Source organism: Macaca nemestrina, chromosome 11, assembly GCF_043159975.1.
Source record: "Macaca nemestrina isolate mMacNem1 chromosome 11, mMacNem.hap1, whole genome shotgun sequence".
Taxonomy (NCBI): Eukaryota; Metazoa; Chordata; class Mammalia; order Primates; family Cercopithecidae; genus Macaca; species Macaca nemestrina.
This window is the reverse complement of record NC_092135.1, coordinates 54,244,872-54,259,041: the sequence shown is the minus strand read 5'-3', so window position 1 is coordinate 54,259,041 and position 14,170 is coordinate 54,244,872. Positions and strand designations below refer to the sequence as shown.

At 41.7% G+C, this 14,170-nt stretch overlaps 3 non-coding genes across 3 annotated transcripts; 2 read left to right on the top strand and 1 right to left on the bottom strand.

The window, feature by feature from the left end:
• Positions 1-3,791: 3,791 nt before the first annotated feature.
• On the top strand, positions 3,792-3,894 carry LOC112428784 (small nucleolar RNA U13). The gene has a single exon (XR_003020828.1). It is a non-coding gene; the product is annotated as a small nucleolar RNA U13 (small nucleolar RNA).
• Positions 3,895-13,455: 9,561 nt separating this feature from the next.
• Positions 13,456-13,526, top strand: TRNAG-GCC (transfer RNA glycine (anticodon GCC)). Its single transcript has one exon. It is a non-coding gene; the product is annotated as a tRNA-Gly (tRNA).
• A 303-nt stretch (positions 13,527-13,829) lies between these two features.
• Positions 13,830-13,901, bottom strand: TRNAA-CGC (transfer RNA alanine (anticodon CGC)). The gene has a single exon. It is a non-coding gene; the product is annotated as a tRNA-Ala (tRNA).
• Between the last annotated feature and the right edge of the window lie 269 nt (positions 13,902-14,170).

The window sequence follows — 14,170 nt, the reverse complement described above, 5'->3', positions numbered from 1 at the left end:
CAATGGCATGATCTTGGCTCACTACAACCTCCACCTCCTGGGTTCAAGCGATTCTCCTGCCTCAGCCTCCCAAGTAGCTGGGATTACAGACATGCACCACCATGCCCAGCTAATTTTGTATTTTTAGTAGAGACAGGGTCTCACCTTGTTGTCCAGGCTGGTCTTGGACTCTCGACCTCAGGTGATCCACCCACCTCTGCCTCCCGAAGTACTGGGATTACAGGTGTGAGCCACCGGGCCCAGCCTTATTTTTATTTATTTATTTATTTATTTATTTATTTATTTATTTATTTATTTATTTTTGAGGTGGAGTCTCACTCTGTCACACCCAGGCTGGAGTCCAGTGGCATGATCTCGGCTCACTGAAACCTCTGCCCCCTGGGTTCAAGTGATTCTCCTGCCTCAGCAGGAATGAACCACCCAAGTTGCTGGGACTACAGGAATGAACCACCACACATGGCTAATTTTTTTTGTGTTTTTAGTAAAGATGGGGTTTCGCCATGTTTGCCAGTCTGGTCTCAAACTCCTGACCTCAGGTGATCCACCCGCCTTGGCCTCCCAAAGTGCTGGAATTGCAGGCATGAGCCACCGCGCCTGGCTGATTACTACTTTCAATATCACCCTACCAAGATAGCTCCAAAAAGCCTAAGCAAAGGTTATGGAATATTGATGAAGTAAAGAGTTGCCATTTTTTCAAGCTCAGGGAAAATATATTTTGGCTCCATGCAGTTTCTTCTCTCAGTTTTATAATTACTTGTCCTCTTAACACGTTGCTCATCTTTTCCCCCCACCCCACTCATCCTCAGACAGTGTCTTGCTCTGTCAACCAGGCTGGAGTGTAGTGGCATGATTACAGCTCACTGCAGCCTCAACCTCCAGGGCTCATGTGATCCTCCTGTCTCAGCCTCCCAAGTAGCTGGGACTGCAGGCACACACCATCATGGCAGACTAAGTTTTGTATTTTTTGTAGAGATGGGGTTTCACTATGTTACCCAGGCTGGTCTCCTAAACTCCTGAGTTTAATCAATCCACCTGTCTCAGCCTCTCAGAGTGCTGAGATTACAAGCAGGAGCCACTCATTGCTCCTGGTGTCATATTTTTAAAAGGTATGATTTTCTGCTTACTGTTTTTTCTTTAGGATAATCCAAAGCCAAATGTTGCTCATCTTTATACTGGTTAGAAGCAGGTTTTACAATATTGGTTCTCATTTGTTCCATTATAGTTAATATTTATTGAGCTAATCTTATTATGTGCCAGACATTGTGGAAGAATTTTATGTGCATTAGCCCATTTAATTCTCACAGCAACCCTATGAGATACATACAATTGTATGCCCTTTTTACCAAGAAGAAAACTGAGACAGAGGGGCTAAATGCCCCCATCAAAATTACAGAACTGGTAAAAGATGGAGATGGAACTGAAACCTTGGCAGTCTGAACAAATCCTGTATTTCTTTTTTTCTTTTTTCTTTTTTTTTCAGACAAAGTCTCGCTCTGTCACCCAGGCTGGAGTGCAGTGGCACAATCTCGGCTCACTGCAACCTCCACCTCCGGGTTCAAGCAATTCTCCTGCCTCAACCTCCCAAGTAACTGGGACTACAGGCATGCACCACCACGCCCGGCTAAATTTTTTTTGTATTTTTACTAGAGACGGGGTTTCACCATGTTGGCCAGGCTAGTCTTGAACTCCTGACCTCAAATGATCCACCCGCCTTGGTCTCCCAAAGTGCTGGGATTACAGGCATGAGCCACCACTCCTGGACAAATCCTATACTCCTAAGGATTATACAATGTGGCAAGTTTTTCATACAGTTGTCTGCAGATATTTTTAAAGGCTGACTAATAAATCCTACATCTTTGTGACTCAATACTACTAAGAGAAGCTTTGCGTGGTTTCCAGTGTTCTCAAATGATGTGGCCAAGCACTTTTGCTCCGGATGGTAAACTGACACAAAGAAGCGACTTCGTATCTGAGTGAGGTTGGTTTTCCTGACTAGGCATTTTTCATTTTCCATGAAAGATTATGTAGGAAGAATTCTTATCAATGATTCAAACATTTTAAATGCTAATTTTATAATTTGTATTGCTTCTGTAATACAGGATCTTAAATTCAGATAATGACCATTATTTTTTGGCATTCCTTACCCTTCTGAAGAATAACTTTAGGTTTAATGACCCTTAAGGTCATAGCAGAAAACATCTTATTAGTTCAAAGTCTTTCAGCTACTTGGCGCTAACGGAAAAACTGCTAGAAATTTTCATTGCTGCTTTGTTTAATATACAGAATTTATGGCCAGGCACGGTGGCTCATGCCTGTAATCCCAGCACTCTGGGAGGCCGAGGCGGGTGGATCACATGAGGTCAGGAGTTCAAGACAAGCCTGGCCAACATCATAAAACCCGATCTCTACTAAAAATAAAAAATTAGCTGGGCAGGGTGGCAGGGCCTGTAATCCCAGCTACTCGGGAGGCTGAGGCAGGAGAATTGCTTGAATCTGGGAGGTGGAGGTTGCAGTAAACCAAGATCGCACCATTGCACTCCAGCCTGTGTGACAAGAGTGAAACTCCATCTCAAAAAAATGTAAAAAAAAGAGAGAGAGAGAGAGAGAGAGAGAGAAAGAGAACTTATGTGACTGGAAAGTTATACAAATGAAGTACACAGACAATTTGTTATAGAGCCTAGACAAGCTGTCAAGAATATAAGCTCTGGAGTCAGAACTCCAGCCCTCTACTTACTTTTTGAAGGATTTTAAATAAGCACTTACCCCCTTGTTTTTTCTTCTGTTAGCTAGAAGTGTTCTAGTTTATGGTAATTATTTTGCTGTTCAAGTTAGACAACATCTAGTTTCTTATAAACACTATATGTAGTATTATTTATGTTCACCAACCCTATTATTTTTCTCCCACAACATACAATTTGTCTCAGAAGTGGGGAAAAAAAATCACGTTAAAGTGGAAGTAATTTGTCTATGTTATAACGACATTCTGCTAATTGACCAAATGAGATGTTCCTTTTACCAGTGTAATATCCTTTTGTGGTAAATGTTGTATATATATATATATATACACATATAGTGTGTATATATATATATACACACACAAACTATATATACATACACACTATATATATACACAATATATATATTATCTATCTCTCTCTCTATATATATATATAATTGATGAAAGGGGAAAAGTGAAGAGGACTCCAAGTAACTAATGGCAGTATTTACCTTTTAAGCATAAAATCTAGATAAGGTGGTCATTAACCCGAAGGAGCAAAACAGAGTGAAATAGTATATGACTGTGTAATGCAGCAGTACTTTGCCATACATGAGTAAAACTAAAAAATAAAGATAAATGTGTTAATGGTTCAACCCAAGTTAAACCTGGAAGCTCCTATCAAGGTACCTTATTTAGGTGAGATGGGAGGATTGCTTGAGCCTAGGAGTTCAAGATCAACCTAGGCAACACAGCAAGACCCCGTCTCTAGAAAAAATACGGTAATCTTTTTTAAAAAGAGCAAATCAGAAAATTCACAAAGCTAAGATTACTAGTAAATATATTATGTGCCAAAACAAATACACAGATTTTGCAATGATATTTATAGGACTGAATGTGAAAATAAAAGTATGTTATTGCCTCTCTGAGGTTTTGTGTCCTCCTTGCTTTGTTATGCCTGTGTCTGCAGCTCTTCACAACCATTAATTACATTTAATGCTTCTAGCTCCTAAAATAGTCATGAAAATAGAACTGTAAACCTTTAGACTAGGAATTACTCTAGAAACTCATTCAGACCCTTCTGTAGTTTATAAGCATGATGACTGAGTATTCAGCCACATGTGTGAGATGTGCTGCCCCTAAACTTTGTTATGGTGTCACACACTGCCTGTCTGAAATAGAAGAAAAAATAAATAAAAGCAAAAAGCTAATTTTTAAAAAGTGGCTTTCAATTACTTTTATCATCTATAAGCCTTCCTTTTTTCTTCATTTTGAGATGGGATATTGCTCTGTTGCCCAGGCTGGGGTGCAGTGACACAATCATAGCTCACTGTAGCCTCAAATTCCTGGGTTCGGCCGGGCGCGGTGGCTCACGCCTGTAATCCCAGCACTTTGGGAGGCCGAGGCGGGCGGATCACAAGGTCAGGAGATCGAGACCACGGTGAAACCCCGTCTCTACTAAAAATACAAAAAAAAAATTAGCCGGGCGCGGTTGTGGGCGCCTGTAGTCCCAGCTACTCGGGAGGCTGAGGCAGGAGAATGGCGGGAACCCGGGAGGCGGAGCTTGCAGTGAGCCGAGGTCGCGCCACTGCACTCCAGCCTGGGCGACAGAGCGAGACTCCGTCTCAAAAAAAAAAAAAAAAAAAAAAAAAAAATTCCTGGGTTCAAGGGATCCTCTGCCTCAACACGCCTGGCTAATTTTTTAATGAGCTGGTGTCTCACTGTGTTGACCCAGGCTGGTGTCAAACTCCTAGCCTCAAGGGATCCTCCTGCCTCAACTTCCCAAAATGTTAGGATTACAGGCATGAACCACCACACCCGGTCCAGGATGTTAACTTTGGAGAATAGTATATTTATGGAATATAGGTCCTCTCTCCTTACTATGCTGAATTGTTCCTTGACTTTCTAGGTTTTTTGTTTTTGTTTTTTAAAGATGGAATCTCCCTCTGTCATTCAGTTTGGAGTACAGTGGTGCAATCATAGCTCACTGCAACCTCAAACTCCCAGGCTCAAGTGATCCTCCCACCTCAGCCTCGTGAGTAACTAGGACTACAGGCATGCACCACCATGTCTGGCTAATGTTTATTTTTTGTGGAGTTGGGGGTCTGCCTATGTTGGCCAGGGTGCTCTTGAACGGCTGGCCCTGAAAGGTCCTCCCACCTAGGCTTCCCAGAGAACTCGGACTGTGATGTCAGCCACCACACTCAGCAGACTCTCTACTATTATTGTATTTTGCTTTGCGTTGCTTAAATTGTCAAGAACTAATATTAAGAATGAAGTTAATGGTATTAATGTACAAATATACTGGTCTCTGGCAAGTAAAAAATGTAAGACTATAGTATCCTAACTGCTGAGTTACCTCTTGATAACCTAATGCATTAGCTTGCTAGAGCTGCCCTAACAAGTATCATCAATTGTGTGGCTTAGAAATTTATCGTCTCAGTTTTGGACGCCATAGATCCAAGATCAAGGTTCTGGCAGAACTGATTTTTCTGTGGGAAGAGAGGGAAAATCTGCTGCATATCTCTTTCTGGCTTCTGGTGGTTTGTTTCTTAGTTTATAGAAGCATCACCTGAACCACGGCCTTCATCTTCAGATGGTGTGTGTGTTTCTCTGTCCAGATTTTCCCTTTTATAAGAACACCAGTCCTATTGGATTAGGGTCCACCCTAATGACCTCATCTTTACTTGATCACCTGCAAAGACCTTATTTCCAAATAAGATCACATTTCGAGGGGTTAGGACTTCAACATACGAATTTTTGGGCAACACAATTTAACTCATAACACAATAGCCTACGTGGCCCCACCCAAATTTCACCCATCAGCCAAGATCCTTCAGGAACTGGCTGCATTTGCCTTTCTTGTGTTTTTGTTTGTTTCTTTGTTTGTTTTTGTTTTTGTTTTTTTGACGAGGTGCAGTGGGGCAATCACAGCTCACTGCAGCCTCAACCTTTCGGGCTCAAGAGTTTCTCCCACTTCAGCTTCTCTGTAGCTGGGACTACAGAGGTGACTGCCACCATGCCTGGCTAGTTTTTTTTATCTTTTGTAGAGATGGTGGGCAGGGGGTGGTCTCCCTGTGTTGCCCAGACTGGTCTCAAACTCCTGGGCTCAAGCCATGCACCCAGCTCGGCCTCCCAAAGTGCTGGGATCATAGGCCAGAGCCACTGCACCCATCCTGTAGTCGGCATTTCTAACCAGTTCCCAGGCGATGCTTTCAAGACCTCTTTTAGCACTACATGTTTTCAGCTTATTCAAGCTTGTTTATTTTCTCCTAAACTGCAAACTTTTCATATTTCAAAACAATATAAAAAGTTCACAGACTATTAATGCTGAGAAGAATCTTGGTAATCTAGAACACTATCTTTGGCCAGGCTCGGTATCTAACGCCTGTAATACTAGCAGTTTGGGAGGCCAATGTGGGCAGATTAAGGGAGCCCAGGAGTTCGAGACTGGTCTGGGCAACATAGCAAAACCCCATGTCTACAAAAAATACAAAAATTCGCCAGTGTGGTGGCGCATGTAGTCTCAGCTCCTCAGGAGGCTGAGGTGGGAGGATCATCTGGTCCTGGGGACCTGAAGACAACAGTGAGCCGTGATTGTGCCACTACACTCTAACCTGGGTGACAGAGCAAGACCCTGTCTCAAAAAAATAAAAAAAATTACAACATGGAGACAGCAGAAGATTAAATAAGTGCAAGAATCCACTAACGTTTGGGAGCAAAAGAGTAATATAATAAATGCAATGATTAAGAAAAATAGACATTTTTGGAGAGTAATTTTGCAATATGGATCAAAATTTAAACTATACTCACCTTTTGACTTAGCAATTTTTCTCCCAGGAATTTATCCTGCAGATGTTCTCATGTGAACAAAATGGCATTCGTTCAAGGCATCCACTGTAGCATTGTTCCTACTAGCAAAAGATTAGAAACAGTCTAAATGTCCTCTGCTAAAGAACTGGCTCAGGTAATTATGGTACCTCCATGCCATGGACTTGCTCACTGTCTTCATGCATCTTACAGTTACAGCTGGGTTCTTTATTTCCATGCTTTGATTCTAATCCTTAGGCAACTTGGCCTTGGGGCACTGCTTGTTATTGTGAGATAGAAAAAATAATGTTTTAATTCCTAGTCCATAAAAGACAATTTAAAAAATGAACACAGAGCCACTAAAAAGATAAAGTTAGTTCTGTGTGTTCTAAGAAGGATAATTTTCCAAGATGTATATTTCTGGGGGGAAAAAAAAGGATATGAGCATAATGGCATGTATAGTATGTACCATTTGTGCTTAAGAATAAATTGCATGCCTCTCAAAAAAAAAGATTAAAAAAATTTTAAATAAAAGTTGCAATGTTTATATCCACCTAGAAATATTTGTGAAGGGAAACACAGGACACTGATAACAATGGTTGCCTCTAGGAAAGGAAACCCAGGATCTGTTGCCCAGGCTGGAGTGCAGCGGTGTGATCTCAGCTCACTGCAACTTCCGCCTCCCGGGTTCAAGAGATTCTCCTGCCTCAGCCTTCCAAGTAGCTGGGATTACAGGCACGAGCCACCATGCCCAGCTAATTTTTGTATTTTTGAGTAGAGACGGGGTTTCACCGTATTGGCCAGGCTGGTCTCAAACTTGTGACCTCAAGTGATCTGCTCGTCTTGGCCTCCCAAAGTGCTGGGATTACAGGCTAAGCCACTGTGCCAGGCCAGGCATACTTTTCAATGAATACTCTCTCATACCTTTTGAATTTTGTGCCATACATGTGGGTTTCTTATGAAAAAACATGTATTTTAAAAGATCCAAATAACTTGGGAAGAAGAAGAAGAGAGAACTTTAGGAAGGGAAGTGAAAGCTATTTCCACCAAGAGGCGCAGCTCTGAAGTATTTGAATAAATGCTTCACCCAGAATGAGAGCCAAGAGAAAGGTGAAGAGTTCCCACTCACATTTCCTCCACCATGAGGGCTCTGTATGGATTTAAAGCTAATTCAATTTTGGAATAAAGAAATGACTGAATTTTCCAAAATTAAGGAAGAAAGAAAGAAAAGGAGAGAGAGAGAGAGAAGAAGTAGGGGAGGGAAAGGAAAAAATGCAATTGGTAGCAGCATGCAGGATGGCAGAGGAAATCTGAGGTTTCCAGGGTAGCCCAGGGAGTGAGCTGGTAATTGTCTGCACTGTGGAGGAGACATTGGCATGAGGAGGGAGAACAAGAGTCAATGCCATCTTAAAAGGAGAAATCAGACTTGTTGACTAATTGGACATGCTTGAGGACTAGGAATGAGCATATCGTGAGCAGGATGATTTTGCAGTGACAGCTTTCCAGGAAAAATTGCTGCATTCTCAACATCTGCATGCATCTGAGAATTACACCTGGATTCTTCATTTCCATGCCTTGATTTTAATCCTTAGGAAAGTAGGCCTTAGGGTACTACTTGTGATTCTAAAATGGAATAAGTAATGATTTAATTCCCAGCCAGTAAAGGGCAATCCAAATGACTGGCTCCACCATTTCCCTAGGGCTAGTTTGTAACCTGGGACAGAAATAAGCTGTGTGTATTAAATCAATACAATCACTCACAGGTGAAAAAAAAAAAAAAGAAAGGCATCGCTTGCTTTGGTGACTTTGTATTATATGAACTATTTCTGTTGCTGAACTGTTTACTTTCTTCAGATGGCATAAGCCTGGCCACTTTTCTATGATGAGCTAATACCAGCTAGGAACTTGGTACCTTGAGCAAGTGTTCCAAGGTGCTATGATGCAACTTACAAGCCCCTGCCTGTCACACTGGGTGTCACAATGGCCAGGGTTGCCTAAAAGAGAAGATTGTGTAACACTTCACAGCACTCAAGTGCTTTCTTTCTCTCTACTAGCTTCAGTGGGAGCCTCTTATCCGAGCATGGGAACAGAGCAGACCAAGGGAAGTGTTAGCGTGTGCCACCCAGAAGGCACTGTTGGCCACCCGATCTCTTCAAGCTTGACCACACAGATAATAAAATCACTGCCTACTACAGCATTCCCGACATGAAACAGGATTACTGCACAGTATATCTATGAAACACTCTGACACATGCGTTTGTCGTGTTGTATTATTCAGAATTAGCAAAAGAAGTGGGGCTCTGCCTGCCTCCACAGATGCCACTGCCCTGCTTCTCCAACTGTGGCTCCTCAATTCCTGTCATTCTCTAAGACTGTGTCCTCATCACTCTTTTCTCTGTGTGATATTCTCCATTTCCACATTTTTGCATTTCACCTCTCAGGTGATTAACTTCCAAATCCACTTCTGTAGCCTTGATTGCTCCAGGGGTTGATCTAACCACTTAGCGGACACCTCTTCTTTCTTACTTCAAAGTCAGAATTTCCAAAAATGAGTACTTTACCCCACCGCTTTCCTTCCAGTATTTTCTCTTCCTTACTTTTCTACACTACACCACAAGTCTATCAATCATGTAAGGTAGATTCCTAGACTAATTTTTCTTCCTCCTTCTGTCTTGCCATGAACCTCATGCTAGAGCCTCCGCCTTGGTTCAGGACCTCATCATCTCTCTACTCCTATTCTACACCTCCTGAACGGACTTCTCTATTTTTAGTTTCTCTTCTTTCTACTTGTCTGTCACACTGTTGCCTGAATATTCCTTCAAATGCTCCGATCCTTCTTTGCAACAGAATTTACCTTATTCCAACAAGCTGGGAATGTGTCCTAAAAATTTTCTCATGGTTTTTGTTGTCTCCTTGTAGTGTTATCATTGACGAATTTCTCTAAATTTTTCTTTTTTTTTTTTTTTGGAGATGGAGTCTCACTCTGTTCCCTAGGCTGGAGTGCAATGGCACAATCTTGGCTCACTGCAACCTCTGCCTCCTGGGTTCAAGGGATTTTCCTGCCTCAGCTGCTTAAGTAGCTGGGATTACAGCCGCACCACCATGCCCAGCTTTTTTTTCTTTTTCTTTTCTTTTTTTTTATATTTTTAATAGAGATGGGGTTTCACACATTGATCAGTGTGCTCTTGAACTTCTGACCCCAGGTGATCCACTCACCTTGGCCTCCCAAAGTGCTGGGATTACAGGCATGAGACACCATGCTTGGCCTAAACTTTTCTTAAACTTTAATATTATTAGTCTGTATCACATCCTGGGTAATGAGTTCTCTAAGTTTACCATGTTTGGGGTAAAAGAGTTTCTCAATTTGTGTTAAGATTCTAGCAAAATACTGCTTAAACTAACTTTAAAGGCTAATGTTGTTGTTGTTGTAATTTTTTTACAGACAAGGTCTTGCTCTGTTGCAAAGGCTGAAGTGCAGTAGCACAGTTATAGCTCACTGCAGCCAGCCTCAAACTCCCAGGCTCAAGCAACCCTCCAACCTTAGTCTCCCAAGTAGCTGGAACTACAGGTGTGTACCACCACACCTGGGTAATTTATTTCTTTTATTTTTATTTTTATTTTTTGTAGAGACAAGGTCTCACTATGTTGCCCAGGCTGGTGTGTGTCAAATTCCTGGCCTCAGCTGATCCTTCTGTCTCTGCCTCTGAAAGTGCTAGGATTACTGGTGTGAGTTACTACACTTGGCCCACCACGTGTTGTTTAGGGACAATTTACAGACTCATATAAACACAAAATCCAGAATTTTTTCTAGTCAGGCATGGCTGCTTCTAGTGGCACAATATCATATTAGGAATATATTTGTCTCTTTCTTCTGGACAACCCAAACTATACACTCGACCTGTTTGAACAACCCAGCAAAAAGACAGAGTTTACTGAAAACTTCTGCAAGAGAGTTTCGGCAAGGACTTTTCAACGTCCCAGATTTAGTCACATACCCATCTCTAAAAAAGTACAGTGCCAAGGGAAAATACACACCTGCTATTGTGACAGAGAAATACAGAAAAAGAGGCAAGTTAGCCTAACCCAAATCTCAAAGTATTGATTATCTATAGAACAGAAGGTTTCTTGTACCAGAAGGAGTTGGGTGGAGTGCTGGATGCACACGCGCGCAGGCGCACACACACACACACACACACACACACACACACACATCCCTTGAATGCTTTTGGCTACATGTAACAAAATGCTCAACTCAAACATACTTAAACGATAGAGGTCTTTAATTTACGTAACCAAAAGTCTGCATGAAAAAAATTTCAGGATGGTGCAGAGCCTTTTTCTATTTTCCTGTGGGATCACCCTCTGTCTCCCTTCAAGTCATAGGATGGTTGGGCAGCTCCAAGCATTACACCCTCATACAAGGAGAAAGGGTAAGAGAGATCTTCCATATCATCTTTCCCAGAAACTCCTAGCTGACTATTCTTGCCCTCATTGGCAGGGATTCAGTGAAAAGCACACCTCAGATCAATTTGGAAAGAAAAATGAGATAACTGGCTTAGTGTACCACATTTGTCCCTTGGGCCAGGTAAACTAGAATGGACTTTTAGTGAAAAAATAAATAAATAAATAAAGAGGCCTTTGGGTAGGCCACTAGTAATGTTTTACATAAGACTTTTTTTTCTTGTGTTCTGAGATTTTTTTTTTTTTTTTGAGACAGGGGCTCACTTTGTCGCCCAGGCTGGAGTGCAGTGGCACGATCTTGGCTCTCTGCAGCTTTGACCTCAGGCCTCCCACTTGAGCTTCACCACTGACTGGCTGGTGAAGCCTCATTTTTATTGCCCTGCTCCCTCAGTTCCACCAGCTCATTTTTAAACTCCCTATTTATTTGCCTTTGTTTGTTAGGTTACACGTTCAAAATAAAAACTTGGAGAAGCTCTGAACTAAATAATCTATGATTCTTTAGATTTTTGAAGTTAGGATTCAAAATTAAAAACAATCTTTAAGAATCTTGGGGGCCGCCGGGCGCGGTGGCTCACGCCTGTAATCCCAGCACTGTGGGAGGCCGAGGCGGGTGGATCACAAGGTCAGGAGATCGAGACCATCCTGGCTAACACTGTGAAACCCCGTCTCTACTAAAAATGCAAAAAATTAGCCGGGCGAGGCGGCGGGCGCCTGTAGTCCCAGCTACTCGGGAGGCTGAGGCAGGAGAATGGCGTGAACCCGGGAGGCGGAGCTTGCAGTGAGCCGAGATCGCGCCACTGCACTCCAGCCTGGGCGACTAAGCGAGACTCTGTCTCAAAAAAAAAAAAAAAAAAAAAAAAAAAAAGAATCTTGGGGGCCAGGCACAGTGGCTCACCCCTGTAATCCCAACACTTTGGGAGACTGAGCAGGGAGGATTGAATGAGCTCAACAGTTCGAGGCCAGCCTGGCTAACAGTGAAACACCTCTCTCCTCTCTCCAAAAAAATAAAATAAATTTAAAAATTAGCTGTGCATGGTGGTGCACACCTGTAATCTCCGCCATGAAAGTGAGGCCTCACCAGCCAATGGCCCTGAACCACCTCTGGAAAGGTACATCACTTCAGAATGGGATTGTAAAACCCCATTTCTCCCCCATTTCTTTCATTTTAAAGAATAAACTAAAGTTAGAAAAAGTAAAATGAGTTGACCTTGTTCTTCCACAGGTTATTTAGGATTATAGTCTGATTCTCTAATTCCCTAATCCCTTCATATCTTTTATGTCTTTATAATTCTGTATTCGTCTTCAGATTTTGCTCTTTACCCACACACTAAGAAGTCCTTAAAGATAAATCTTAATGGAGAAGTCATTACTTTATTTCAGTAGCCTTTTATCATCCTTCTCTAACACCATTCTATTATTCTTAATATATAATATCCTAAACTACATGCAGCATTTGCGTTTCAATACACAATGAGCTATTCTGTTGTAGGCTGAATTGGCAGTGCTAAGCACTCCAACACTGAACATAACACTGTATGTTCCAGTCATGCCTCTACGAGCCTCGGCTTCCTACTTCACGGGGTTGAAGTCCATGTGTAGTGTACTTACAAAGCCTGGCACACAGTTACTGCTATGTGTTAGCTGTTACTTTCTCATAACTTTTCCCCAAATTCTTCTTGACCAAAGATTCTGGAAATTGTTAGGAATTTCCCTCCCAGAGATAAAAAGCCAATGTTACCTATATCCACAGCCTTTTATCTTGTATTTAGAATCATTTCCATAAATTCATTTCCTTCACTTTATTTTTCCCCCTCCTATATCTTTTGTTGTGTCATTCACAATTTCACTTTCCTTGGAAACTAAGGGTAAAGGATCAGATTCATACTACTAGAGTTAAAAGAGGTCTTAAATGAAGGAAGGGGCAGCTTAGAGAATTCAGGTCACTTGGCTAGAATCATCAATATTTGAAGTTCTCTATGCAAATCACATAGTTCCAATTTACCAATTTCCAAACTAGAAATTTGGGTCAGTGTTCCAATTTCTGTTCCCTGTTTCTTTGCCTCTATTCCCAATTTCTAACAAATCTCCATTATGTATTTGCCTGAATAGGTAAAATAATAAAAGAAAAAAAATGGCAGAAGGCTGGAGGGAGAGTTGTTATAAATTATCCAAGTGTCTGAAGATAGGCTAGGTGATTGTGTAACCCTGTGCATATATAACAAAATCTTCATTTGCCTCCTTCACCAAAGAGTTTCAGAAGAAAGAATCTCATAAAGTTCTAAAGAAGTTAGTATAATGAAAAGTTTTGTAAATGTTAATGTTTTTCGAACATTTTACGATAACTATGTTATTAAAAGTTTGATTGTTTTCTGTTTTGAATGCAGAAATACACGGTTGTTACTAGGGTAGAAGTAGTACCAGGGTGTAAATGTCTTCTAGTAAGCAAAATAAAAAATTTCATGCTATAAGCATTGGTGGTTCAGTGGTAGAATTCTCGCCTGCCACGCGGGAGGCCCGGGTTCGATTCCCGGCCAATGCAAGGTCTTTTTGACCCATAGTGTTTTTCCGTGGGTATCACAGGTGCCTCAAAGTTCAATAACGTCCTTTAAACGCTGGACTCATGCAAATAAAGAAATATTAATGAAAGTTAATTCTCTATTTCACTTTTACTTCGAGCAGTCAAAAAGGTTTCCGTGAGCTTCGCTGATTTTTTTCTATCCTCTTTTTAAACTGTTTTTGGGCACCTAGATGCGAGCAAAACGTTTTTACAGGTAACGGGATCAACATTCTAAAATACCAACATGAAAAGAGGAAGAGGAAAAAAACTGAACACTGGCTGTTTTGGAGATGCCGGGGATTGAACCCGGGACCTCACACATGCGAAGCGCGCGCTCTACCACTGAGCTACATCCCCCAGCCGAAAGTCTTGTTTCTGATATCTATACTCATTCAGTCTGTTAGCTCTAGTTAAATTATTGTATTACGATCTTTATTTTTAAGAGTTTATATTGGTGAGTGCTTCTGAAATATGTTTCTTCTTTTCCCATACCCACCCTGTTTCCACGGTGCATTCAGACCTCGCGCAACGAGTTGGCAACGAAACGCTCAGCTGGGACGAATGAGGCCTCACTCCAGGGCACTTCTGCTGGGTGTCGGGAGTCTGGGATCCGGGAGGGATCCGGT